Source organism: Spodoptera frugiperda, chromosome 23, assembly GCF_023101765.2.
Source record: "Spodoptera frugiperda isolate SF20-4 chromosome 23, AGI-APGP_CSIRO_Sfru_2.0, whole genome shotgun sequence".
Lineage (NCBI taxonomy): Eukaryota > Metazoa > Arthropoda > Insecta > Lepidoptera > Noctuidae > Spodoptera > Spodoptera frugiperda.
Window position 1 is genome coordinate 4526246 of NC_064234.1, and position 13194 is coordinate 4539439.

Below are 13194 nucleotides of genomic sequence, written 5' to 3' on the forward strand. Positions count from 1 at the left end.
TCGCTGACGGGCCGATTATTTTTAGCTACTGCGCGGGGACGAGGGGGCAGGCGGCGGGCGTTGGCGCATACTATACTTACGATGCTTATGTTCAAAAGTATAGGTTGATTAATTAACACTTACCGAAGTGAAGTGTAGTAATATTATTCATATCTAAGTACTTATGGGTAGGATAATGTTTTGATTTGATGAAAAGTTTGTGTTCTATGTACTTGTGTATAATTTTCAGATCTCAAGCAGGAAATAGGGAATTAAGTTTCCCTATTTCAGATTTTTACCCCTCCGCGGCCGCATTCAGACCTCTAGCGTCAAAAGTTGCGGAAGTCTCGAACAAACTTTCACCCCCTAGTTTAAGGGGTTGGGGGTAAAAGTTCCAAGTTTTAGGATTTTTTTGTTGTTTGGGTACTAATACTAGCTTACATACCAAATTTTAGTTTTCTAGGACTTCAGGAAGTACCTTAAGAATTTTGTTGATCATCAGTGAGTGAGTGACGAAATCGGGGTATTTTAGATATCAATAAAATCTAAAGTATAAGAGCTATGCAATTGAAACTTTAGAGGTTTATTAAGTCTACCACTGACATTATATCCTGAAAATTTTGTTTATCTGGTATAACCCAAACTCAAGTTATGAAGGTTCAAAAATACGACGAAGCGCTTCGAGAAAAGGTAGGTAGTGCCCTTGCGCTTGCGCTTCGCTTGGCTCGTCTTGGCGGGGGCACTACCGTGCCCCCAGATATATTATAATTATATATAGTACCAATTCAAACAATGCCTACAGGGGAATTCCACATGATGTAACATGTTTGTGAATTACTTTGTTCACTCAGTGCTACGCGGCTACGAGAAAATATTTCATTTATGAAAACGGGTAAGTATAAAACTGAAGATTCGTTTGTTTGTCTGAATGTGCACTGGAACTAGTGGTTCGATTTGAATATGTCTTTTTGTTTTAGATAGTGCATTTATCGAGGAAAGCTATCGGCTGTAAAACATCACGCTATACGCATATGCATCAACAGGAACCGGGCAGTGGATGAATCTCCGCGGGAATATCGAATTTCAAACATCGTCGGTTTTTACAAATTGAAAAATCTCCAAATTTGTTTTGTTTTGTTGAACAGTGCTAATAGTTGTATAAACTTAGATTAATATAAATAAATAAGATCATTCGCAGTTACCTGAACAGTGTCGATAGTTACCAGACGTTTGTGGGGTTTTCCAGAGTTTATTCCTCTTGGGGCTGATTTATTCAACACCGGATATGTTTTATCGGCGGAATAATTTTGAATACTTGACGATTCTTCTATACTAAGCACTGCCGAATCTATCTAATACCTTTAAACGAGCAATTCTTGTATATATATATATATACAACGTGTAACAAAAAGGGGGTATACATATCAAGTACACGCCTTCTAGATAACATAACAAACGATACGGGAAGGGTTTTTTAAACCAATTTTTTCATGGTACCAAGTTATGAATTTTTCAAATCGTGCCGCTGCGTGATTCAAAATTAGGTAGACAGGTACTAGGCGATCAGATTGACAGAATAAATGTTTCGTAATATTAGCGAGTGATCCCTGTAGTGTTGTGACATGTTTGTGTGATTTAAAATCAAGAACCATGCGATACCAAGTATTTGGTACCAATATTTTTTAAACCGTATTTTGAGCTGAAACTTTGTGTAGAGATTCTATTCAACCTGTATTCATCAGCGCTTCTTGATGTATATGGGTATTTTGTTACACGTTGTATATATATATATATATATAGAATCAAGATCTCGGAAACGGCTCCAACGATTTTCTTGAAAGTTACAGATTAGGGGTTTTTGGAGTCAAAAAATTATTTACTTAGGTTCCAGGTCCAAGAAAAGCTCGGTTCCGAGATACAGGCAATAAGTTAATAATAAATTTTCTTCATAACCGACGACTAACGCCATCTATTTTACAAAAATCGCTACGGAGCGAAGCTCGGTCAACCTGGTACTGTTAAGTTTATTCTACTGATAAGAATTATCCGTTGATTGATAAATCAGTCCTTAGTGTCATTGGATGGTATCACCCAGCCAGGTGAACAAAGGAGTCTTTTTGTTGTCTGCGTTCCATTTGGAAGTTATTTGGGTTCATTAACCATGCATAATCATAAGTAATTTCGTCACGAAAAAAGCACACACAACTCTAGTTTATTGTAATTCCAATGTATTTAAAAAATAAATATGGTAAAAATAAAAACGCAATATATTTTTATAATAACAGTGCTTTTTGTATTTTATCATATAACTAGCTAGACCCGCGCGGTGTCACCCGCTCTGCTAGGTTAGGTAGGTAGGTAGGTATTAATCGTACAGTGATGTTTTATAGCCTAAGCCTAACCCTTTCTCGATAAATGCACCATCCAACACAAAAATAATAGTTTAATTCAGACGCGCTAGTCTCTGACTAAGACTACTCCCTGAGACTAGCGCGTTCAAACAGCTACCCTTCAGCTTTATATATATACTTATAGATTAATGTATATCTCCAAATACGTAATAATATATAAAGACTGCACGGTAGGCGCAATGGCCAGGCAACTGGCTGTCGCACAACGTGTAGCGGCTTCGATTCCAGCACGAAGCAACTCTTTGTGTGATCCACAAATTGTTGTTTCGGGTCTGGGTGTGATGTGTATGTGAACTTGTATGTTTGTAAACCCACGACGAAAGTCCTAGTGTGAAAGTCCTCGTGAGAAAGTCTCGTTTTAAGAAAAGAAGAAAAAAATCTGTTCTTGAGTGACTGATTATAGATATCGAGTAGTTATCGTACTCACTACTATACAGGACTATTTTAAACACAGTAGCAACCTAGCACTCCTAGCAGGACCGTATTGCTGATACCATAACAACTCTTGATCTACTACTTTGATTACTACCGCCACTTTTAGCAACAATGATGTAAAATAAGGATTCGTGACAAAACTACAAGCCTTACCTACCTGTGGTAACTCACCACGGGTGCACTAAATGATTTCACCAGGTGAAATAATTTTATTCAAGCGATGTCTTTTCTTCACCTCGGAATTAATTCACCCAGAGGAAACGCCCGGGTGTCGGCATTGCGTGGACCACCCGGAGGACACGGTGGAGCATACAGTAGCGGTGTGCCCTGCATGGGCATCGCCGTGTCCTTAGGGATGTGATCGGCGACGGTGACCTCTCGCGTCCGGCTTTGGTTCAGGCCATGGTGCGGAGCGAGGGGGAATGGGACGCCGTCTCCTCCTTCTGCGAAGCAGTTATGTTAACTAAGGAGGAGGCGGAGCGTGTGAGGGAACGATCCTCCTCACGCTCCAGCCGCCGCAGAAGACACTCCGGGCGTCGGAGATCGCGTGACGATCTCCGGCCACCGTAAGTGCGGGTCTGCGGACGGCGAGCAAGGGTAGCTCGCCGTCCGACCAGAACCAGACCCGTGTGTACGGCGCGTCGCGTTCCTCGCGCGCCTCAAAGAGCCAGACCACCACAGATGGGGCCCAGTAGGACTGATGCCTGATCCGGAGCTGCGGACAACGTAAAAGGTTACCGGGGCTCCGGCTCAAAGCAGGAGAAGGAACGGGGTGTTTTTTAGTCAGTAAGAGTCTGACACACCCTCCCGCCTCACCCAAGGCGGGAGAAGTCATTGGATGATTGTCTCGCCTCAAAAAAAAAGGTATATCAAGACGAATTTTTTTTTTTAAAAACGTTGTCCCACTCTAGGATTTTCTCCTGTGTCGTGGGTGCGTTTACAAACATACAAGTTCACATACACATGACACCCAGACCCGAAACAACAATTTGTAGATCACACAAAGAGTTGCTCCGTGCGGGAATCGAACCCGCTACCCGTTGCGCGGCAGCCAGTTGCCCAGCCACCGCACCAACCGTGCAGTCAAATCAGTCAAACAGAATGTTTACTTAGGTGGCTAAATGCTGTACGTCTACGAACATGTGGTCGAATCATTTCACCTGACTGATGTGACTTTGGATGAAATAATGCTCAGGTGAAATAAGAACACCAATAAGTGGAATAAAACTCTTCGGTTTATCGGTGAATCACGGCGGTGTTTACTGATAATGCCTAATGTATACCAGAAGCGTTTAAAACTGCTTTCCCTCTGACTGCACGTACAGTTCTGTCTTGTACTTGGGTGTGAACGAGTGTGCGACTAACTTATCCTCCGATTTCTATATTGATACGAGTATTAATGTGAGTATTGACGACTGGCTTTTAAAAATACTTATGACCCTATAAGCTCAGGGATTTTATTCCTTACGGTTCTTTAAAGAATTACAAGAAATAAAACTTAAACGCGGAGATGTCCTCTCATGTTTATGCTATTCAATAATATCTAAATGTTCACTTTGACTGCAAATAACTACAAATATTATTTACACTGTCTTCAATTTTCTGTTATTCTTATAACAGAAAATTCTGTTTTTTTGGAATATAAGTTTGTGAGGAACTTTTTAGTTTTGGTTTTATTATGGCATAATGTGGGAAACGACCTGATGGATCTCCTGTTGGATAGCAATTGGTGCCGCCCATATCTACCCGTACAGTAGTTACAAGTGCGTTACCATCCTTTTAGCGATTCGGGAATTGGCCATGTTGGATGGTTAGGCCTCTATTTATTTATTTATTTATTTATTTCTTCATCACAAATCCAGTGAATGGCGGACTTAATGCCTTAAGGCATTCTCTTACAGTCAACCATAGGGTAGTGCAGAGAAATGAAGCGGATCGATGCGAAGCCAAAACACAGGCACAAAAGAATACATATAAAAATACAATGTACAATACATAATAATATAAGAATACAATACAATATACAATACATATATAATACATACAATACTCTAGTAAGTTCATATACACAGTAAAATACAATTCCAGCGTAGTTTAACGTCAGTTTTCTTAGAGCCTGTGGTATTTATTACTCTAGTTAAGCTTACTGGCTCTCCCATGTAAACAGAGATTATCTCTTTTTATATCTTAATTTATTTAGAGGCTTATGATTATGAAATTACAATGTCAGCCCCATCGTAGCTCGTACATAGAGATACCATAACCATACCTACTGAGACGCCTTGTAAGCTAAGAGAGCTGCACACAAACTTGTAAATTTTGCTAGCCCCGTCACTGCATGGATTGGGTAAGATACTTTGAAATGATCCCAAATCTAACTTATTAAGTTTTAGTTCAGCCAACAAGGTATCTCTTTCTCTCTTATGACGGACATATTCCACCAACAGGTGATATACCTACTTCCTCTAGAGTTCCGCAGTGGTCACTATTTGGACTTCTCACTTTTTCATTAAATAGCCAAACTTGTTGAGTGGCATGTGTCCTGTTCTAACCTATTGCTATTATAATATTTTACGACTCATTTTCATATTGGGAATACGGGGAGGTTTACATTGCACGATTCTGTACCATATACCTTTTTATTGCGACTTCTTATCAAAATATTCTTTCCATCTGGGGGCACGGTAGTGCCCCCGCCAAGACGAGCCAAGCGAAGCGCAAGCGCAAGGGCACTACCTACCTTTTCTCGAAGCGCTTCGTCGTATTTTTGAACCTTCATAACTTGAGTTTGGGTTATACCAGATAAACAAAATTTTCAGGATATAATGTCAGTGGTAGACTTAATAAACCTCTAAAGTTTCAATTGCATAGCTCTTATACTTTAGATTTTATTGATATCTAAAATACCCCGATTTCGTCACTCACTCACTCACTCACTCACTGATGATCAACAAAATTCTTAAGGTACTTCCTGAAGTCCTAGAAAACTGAAATTTGGTATGTAAGCTAGTATTAGTACCCAAACAACAAAAAAATCCTAAAACTTGGAACTTTTACCCCCCAACCCCTTAAACTAGGGGGTGAAAGTTTGTTCGAGACTTCCGCAACTTTTGACGCTAGAGGTCTGAATGCGGCCGCGGAGGGGTAAAAATCTGAAATAGGGAAACTTAATTCCCTGCTTGAGATCTGAAAATTATACACAAGTACATAGAACACAAACTTTTCATCAAATCAAAACATTATCCTACCCATAAGTACTTAGATAATTATGAATAATATTACTACACTTCACTTCGGTAAGTGTTTATTAATCAACCTATACTTTTGAACATAAGCATCGTAAGTATAGTATGCGCCAACGCCCGCCGCCTGCCCCCTCGTCCTCGCGCAGTAGCTAAAAATAATCGGCCCGTCAGCGAGCGCGGCACCCGAACGCGGGCAGACGCGCGAGGGCAGACGTCGTTGACGGTTGTCTCGTTGAATGAAAAATTTTCGGAATATTTCGGTGATTTAAAAGTTTGCTATCGCGGAGAAAAAACCATTTGCCTTATATTTAATTGTTAGTAGTTTAGTAGGTAAAGGTTTAGATACTAGTGTTTTAATTTTCATTGATAAAAAGTATTAGGATTACGTTTGCAATTTTCTTATAAATTTAGTAGTTTAGTAGGTGAAGGTTTAGTTAGGTACTAGTGTTTTAATTTTCATTGATAAAAAGTATACCCCAAAAAAAGAAAGAAAAAATGAGCGACAAAAAATACTTGGATTTGTCGCTCATTTTATCTTTCTATCATAAGCAACCTACAAAAAGAAATGAAATCCCACAAAAACATTTCATGTTAAATGTTGCCAAGACGAGACCATATAGCTCGCACTGTCAAAAAGTAATCAGATCCCGTGTAGAGCCAAGTTTCTAACCCTACATGCCCAGACCTAAATCGATAAGCCCTAATTTCACACTCAAGTTACGGGGAAATTCTACAGCCATAGCTCGTACTGCGTAGTTCGTAGCGCGTAGCAGAGTTTTTACGCTATAATCTCGTAGGCGTGCAAACCTTGGACGTAACTGGCGAGTCGGCCGCACGGACTTTTTGCTATTCGTCATATGGGCTTGAGCTTAAAAATCTATTCAATCTTCTAAACTCGCCAGTTACGTCCAAGGTTTGCACGCCTACGAGATTATAGCGTAAAAACTCTGCTACGCGCTACGAACTACGCAGTACGAGCTATGGCTGTAGAATTTCCCCGTAACTTGAGTGTGAAATTAGGGCTTATCGATTTAGGTCTGGGCATGTAGGGTTACAAAACTTGCCTCTACACGGGATCTGATTACTTTTTGACAGTGCGAGCTATATGGTCTCGTCTTGGCAACATTTAACATGAAATGTTTTTGTGGGATTATTCTTTCCATTATACATTATTTTATTGTTCCATTTACAGAGATTATCTGCACAATCAGATTTGCAGTAAATACTTACCTACCATTTAACAAAAATTAATTATTTCCTTCAAAGAGATATGAAATGGGCAGGACAAATTTAATGTGCTGTGTAATTTGTTTATTGCATTAATTTTATCTATCGCTGCATTTAGTGTTTGTTTCATGTAATCGGTTCATAAATAAAAAAGTTATGTCAAATTAAAGAATCACGTCGAACATTCTATGCTTATACCATTAATCTGCAACTATTTGACGGATTTGGTTGAAATTTGGTACAGATATAGTTTAGAACCTTAGAAAGGACATAGATATATTTTTATTTCAAAAATCAAAAAATAAAAATAAGAAATAAATTATTTATAAATAATTCTATGTCGATCGTTACACGACTTCGGTTCATGTTATTGTTTTAATTCATCGAAAAAAAGTAAATAAATAGTAAAAAGGTATGAAAAAAATAATATCAATATAATAAAACATTTAGTACAAAGAAAATGCTCTAACGGAGTATAGATAATTCTATGTCGATCGTTACACGACTTCGGTTCATGTTATTGTTTTAATTCATCAAAAAAAGTAAATAAATAGTAAAAAGGTATGAAAAAAATAATATCAATATAATTAAACTTTTAGTACAAAGAAAATGCCCGAACGGAGTATAAATAAATAATCCAAGTTGTCTTTATCCTCGATAGATGGCTTTGGGATCGAAATAGATCGCGCTATGGTTTCGTTACATTCATTTGGTTGGGTATCGGCCGAGCGCTTCGGTACTATCGTAGAAAAAGTGTATTATCAGTCGTATGAAATTATTTGTCTGTAGTGGTCCTGCTGTTTCGTATATTCTAAATTGGTTTCGTTGTATTTGTCAATTAATAAGTTTATTTGTTGGGTTTTCCTGGTTTTTTGGTTAAACTATTTAACGTAGGTTTAGTTTGATATCGATTATTAGTAGTTACTGTAGTTAGTTTTTTTAATAAAATTGTAAGTCTAATTTATAAATTAATTAGATTAGATTTAAGTCGTTTCTTTTAAATTATTTAGTTTAAGCTTGGTTATTATAGCATAGAGGATAGGTTGTAATATAGTTTCTTTTTTAATTGTTATAAATTCGTAATTCGTAGCTTTCTTTAGTTTTAAGTTAGTTTAAGTCCGTTTTTAAACTATTTTTTCAATGCCCTAAGTGAGTATACATATATTAAATTCAAACGCAGAGCTCATTATGTTGATTTTTGAAGAGTTCCCTGGAATATCTTCCACATCTCATTTTTGAAGAGATCCCGCGAGATCGGGAACTATGTGGTTAAAACCAAAAATTTGCCGGAAGTCACTATTCCACGCGAACGAAGTCGCGGGCAAAAGCTAGTAGATAATAAAACTGTAGAAGTGTTCATTCTGTACATTGAAAATATTACAAAAATAAGTAGTGGGAGTGTAACTATGTAGATACTGAAATCAAAAAGGCGATTAATTTCTTTTTGTCTATCTGTCTGTATGTCCATGCAACACGCAAAAACTACCGGTCCGATTACGATGAAATTTGTTATAATATACATATTTTAACACTGGGTATATTTTTATCCCGAAAAAGTATATACATTAAAAACAAACCTAATTGTGCAGTTCGATCCCTACACACGATACTTGATACCGTGAATAATACTGGGAGGAGCGGATACGTCTTCTAATGTTTTATTTAGGTTTAGCCATAGCCAGGCGTATAACAGTACGAAGTCGCGGGCACAGCTAGTGCTAAATAAAATCATGTTGTGATACACATATCTATAGTAAAGATCTAGCAAGAAGTAAAAAGATTAGTGTAACTTTATCAGCCTTTATCCTTTTAACTATACACCCAACAAAGTTACTTACGTATGTATATTGTTTGTTATAGAATGGCTGACTCCGATTGTGTTGTGAACCCCAAGGAGTTAGGAGAGGCAGTAAAAGCTGAAGGCAAGATCTCAGGCAGAGATAACAACAGTATAGAGGAACAAGTATTAGTAAAAAAAGCGGCAGTTACTTCTTCTACGGTCCAAGTTCCCTATAACTGTCCTAAAGATAAGAAGATGGCAAGTGACGGTGTCTGCCGCGAAGTAATGTAAGGCAGTATTTAGTACATACTGTACTTATACGTGCGTACGTGTAATTATATTATGTATATTAGTATATTACTACTGCACGTCCTTGGATTCTTTTGAGTTCAATGTATCCTGTAAAAGAACCCTTAGTCTTAAAGAACCTATTCATATTTTCAACTGACAAATGTTGCACTCCTTTAAATCAGATAACGTAATCACATGACGTTGTAAAGGTATTATTGGGTTGATTGTGTTTCTTAATTTAATCAAATGTGTTTTTGTAAAGAAATAAATGTTAATTATTTGAGTACTTATACTTGTGTTTTAATACGAATATAACGATACGATTACGCGTCGGAACCAATTTTGTGAATCATCATAATCATCTAAAGAACTATTTAACTAGGTAATGGCTGGATAATGGGTTTACATTAATATTGACCCCGTGCGAGATATGTTATGCGTAGGTGTTAGTCATGTTTGAACTGTTATAAGTAGGATTTTCGGAGAGGATCTTTAATCGTTCGACTGTCTCTTAATATTAAATTATAATAAAGAGCAAAATATTTTCACTATCCTACAGAATTTGGTTGGTATCAAGTACACGAGACAATTATTATTTCACAAACAGCAGATGAGAGTCAATACAGTATTGCCTGTGCCCAGTAGTGCCTACCCTTTCTCTGCATGCATTTTGTGCTCAACAACATCCCCATTTATGAAAGTTGGATTAATGAATATATTAACCTATGCCAAATTAAGATAATAATAAAACTGTTACTGTCCCACGCGGACGAAATGGCGAGCAAAAGCTGGTATACATTAAAAAACAAACCAAGTTTCAGCTTAACACGTTCAATGCCGCCGACACGCCAAGCGTGTTCTTGCGAATTTCTAGTATAACTACGCTTCGAACACGCCAAGCGCGTCAAATACTTCGTGTCGCATGGTCCTTGATTTTATAAATCATACAAACGTGTCACAACACTGCAGGGGTCACTCGCTAATTACGAAACATTTCTTCTGTAAATCTGATCGCCTAGTAGTAGATAGGTAGGCCTATCTACCTAATTTTAATTCGCATGAAAAAAAATATATATAAGTATATGTATAGGTATATATGTCACCGGAGAATAACAAGATCCGTAAATTTTCGTAGGATTCTAAACGGGAGATAAATTGTAATATTTTACGTCCACATGTGTCCTCCGGGCGGTCTTCGCAGTGATGACACCCGGAACCTACCGAAACTCCCGTGTCCGGTAAGCAGCTGCGTCAGGCGGTAGGTGAGGACGCGTGGCGCCTCTCTAGCCACTCCTCACACAGGGGACTTACCGCTGCAATGACACCGATACTAGCCCTCGGTTGCGACAGTCGTTGCTGCACAACACACATTGTTTGTACACGGCGGCGCTCGTACGCCAAAAAGTATTGATTTTATGAAAAAGTTATCCATACATAAATTGTAGGAAAAAATTTCTAGTTTAATTATGTACATAAATATTTTTTCGTAAAATGCGTCGGAACGGAGATATTCACAAAAAAACGTTTTTAGGCGCCATTTTTTCAATATGGTGGCGCGAGCGGCGGGTGTGAAATTCGAAAAGAGCATACCTAAATCTATAAATTAACCAATTTTCAAAACTCCCGGAAAACTTTCCAGGTTACCCCTTTTTATTTACCAAATAACTGGACTATACATTGTTTTCAATTTTAGGCAACTGTTTAGGCAGCATATTATGCATATTATTCTGTTTTATGAGCTATTTCTGTCCGACTTGCTAGACAAAAGTTGTGATTAATATACATGTTATAAAAATAAACTATAGCCTATATCACTCAGGAATAATGTAGCTTTCTACCAGTGAAAACATTTTTTAGGATCGGATCTTTAGTTCCAGAGATTACCCATTACATACCAACTTACAAACTTTACCTCTTTATAATATTAGTATAGATGACAATGAAATTAAAAAAAAAAAATTATAGTAATACGTCATCTTCAGATGAGCCGTGTGATGAGTTAGTGTCATCATCGTTGATCTCCGATTGATATGACTCTCTGGTACCAATTAATTTTACAATGGTGTTTGAGATTTTATAGTCGTTGCAGCATTTCCCTAGTACCTTCATACTACAGTGTACTCTTAATATGGCAGTTAACAGATTAAGTCCCATCCTGTTTCTCTGCTTGTTTTTTATTAAATTCATACTGCTAAATAGTCTTTCCACATCAGCGTTGGAGTGCGTTTTTTAACAGTTTCTGACCTGGATGCCGGTCCTTTTGGGCGTTTTACTCACTACTAAATTGATGGTTGGCAAATGATTGATTGATGAGTCTAGAAATTGAACTCCAACAACGATACGAGTGAATTTTATAGGCGATATTTCAATAATTTAAAAAAATACTTAAATTCCACTAGATAAATCCACTACTAAAACTCATATTTCACGGAACAATTCTTTGTGTAATCCACAAATTGTTGTTTCGGGTCTGGGTGTCATGTGCATGTGAAATTGTATGTTTGTAAACGCACCCACGACACAGGAGAAAATCCTAGTGTGGGGCAACGTTTTAAAAAAAAAATTAAAAAAAATTGTCCGCAAAAAGGCAAGTCAAAACCATCAGATTTAGTGGAAATTCCACTAAGTTGGCAACACTGGGCAGCATGCATGTGTCAGTATACAATTAGCTCAGCTGATGGCTGTTGCTGAATGACCCGACGAACAAAACCAACATTTGGGTAGGCCACACAAATGCTCAAACCGTCAGAATATAATTAACTAAATTGAAATGATTAGTCAAAGTCTCACACGGTCCTCAAACTAACAATTTTAAAAGGAAATATAAAAATTAAAAAGGAATAAATATATAAAAGAAATTTCGAGTTATGTTAATGTCAAATTGTATAAAAAATGTAAAACTATATATTACACACATGTCAACAAGACCTGTGTGTACATTATAGCAGTTTATTCCCAAGCCTGACTATCATCCAAGTAGCCTTTATTTTATAAAAAGCTTTACTGCAAAGTTTTTCTTTAATAACAATTTTAAATTTATTTAGGTTTAAACTTTGAATATGGCTGGGAATTTTATTGTAAAAGCGTAACATTGACATCTAACGAATCGCTTGTTTTTTTTAAGTCTAGTAGTAGGAATAACATATTTATTTTTATTTCTAATCAATTATTCTTGGCAAGAAGTAAAAAGATTAGTATAACTTTATTATTATTTATTATAACTTGCCAAGAAGTACTAATATTTTTACTTCTTGCTAAGAAGTAAAAAGATTAGAAATAAAAATAAATATGTCTCAACAAAGTTACTTACGTATGTGTATTGTTTGTTATAGAATGGCTGACTCCGATGTAAGCCTCGAGGCTCCGTCTGATCTGAAGCCCAGATGATCTGAAGCCCAGTTGCGTCCAAAGACCATGAAAGGGTAGGCACTGGGCAAAGGGCACAGGCAATACTGTATTATGAATTACTTCACCAGCTATCGATTAACCCAATAACATTTACAAAAGCAATCGTATAATTCGAATTGGTCGAGTGGTCGCAAGTGCGACTGCCGGACAAGGTCCGATGGTCCTTAGGGTCGATGCCCCGGTCGGCCTAAGTCCGTAATACCGGCCGACCGGGGCATCCGGTGTTTTGAAATTTTCTCACTACTAGCTATGGTTTATTTCGGTTTATTTAAACGTAGTTTCCTTATACTATAAATTAAACAAACTGACTGACGTATATGCAATGGTAGAAACATAATTATGTTGTTTGTTTATAGGCTGCAGTTGCAGTACGACACCGATGTATGCAATAATCATAAAAAAAAAATTCAAGGGAAGA

At 37.4% G+C, this 13194-nt stretch overlaps 2 long non-coding RNA genes across 2 annotated transcripts; both read left to right on the forward strand.

The window, feature by feature from the left end:
• Positions 1–2775: 2775 nt before the first annotated feature.
• LOC118266642 (uncharacterized) lies at positions 2776–9658 on the forward strand. Its single transcript, XR_004782884.2, has 2 exons — positions 2776–4226; positions 9158–9658. It is a non-coding gene; the product is annotated as an uncharacterized LOC118266642 (long non-coding RNA).
• LOC126912193 (uncharacterized) lies at positions 7526–8483 on the forward strand. Its single transcript, XR_007706812.1, has 2 exons — positions 7526–7709; positions 7859–8483. It is a non-coding gene; the product is annotated as an uncharacterized LOC126912193 (long non-coding RNA).
• Positions 9659–13194: the final 3536 nt, after the last annotated feature.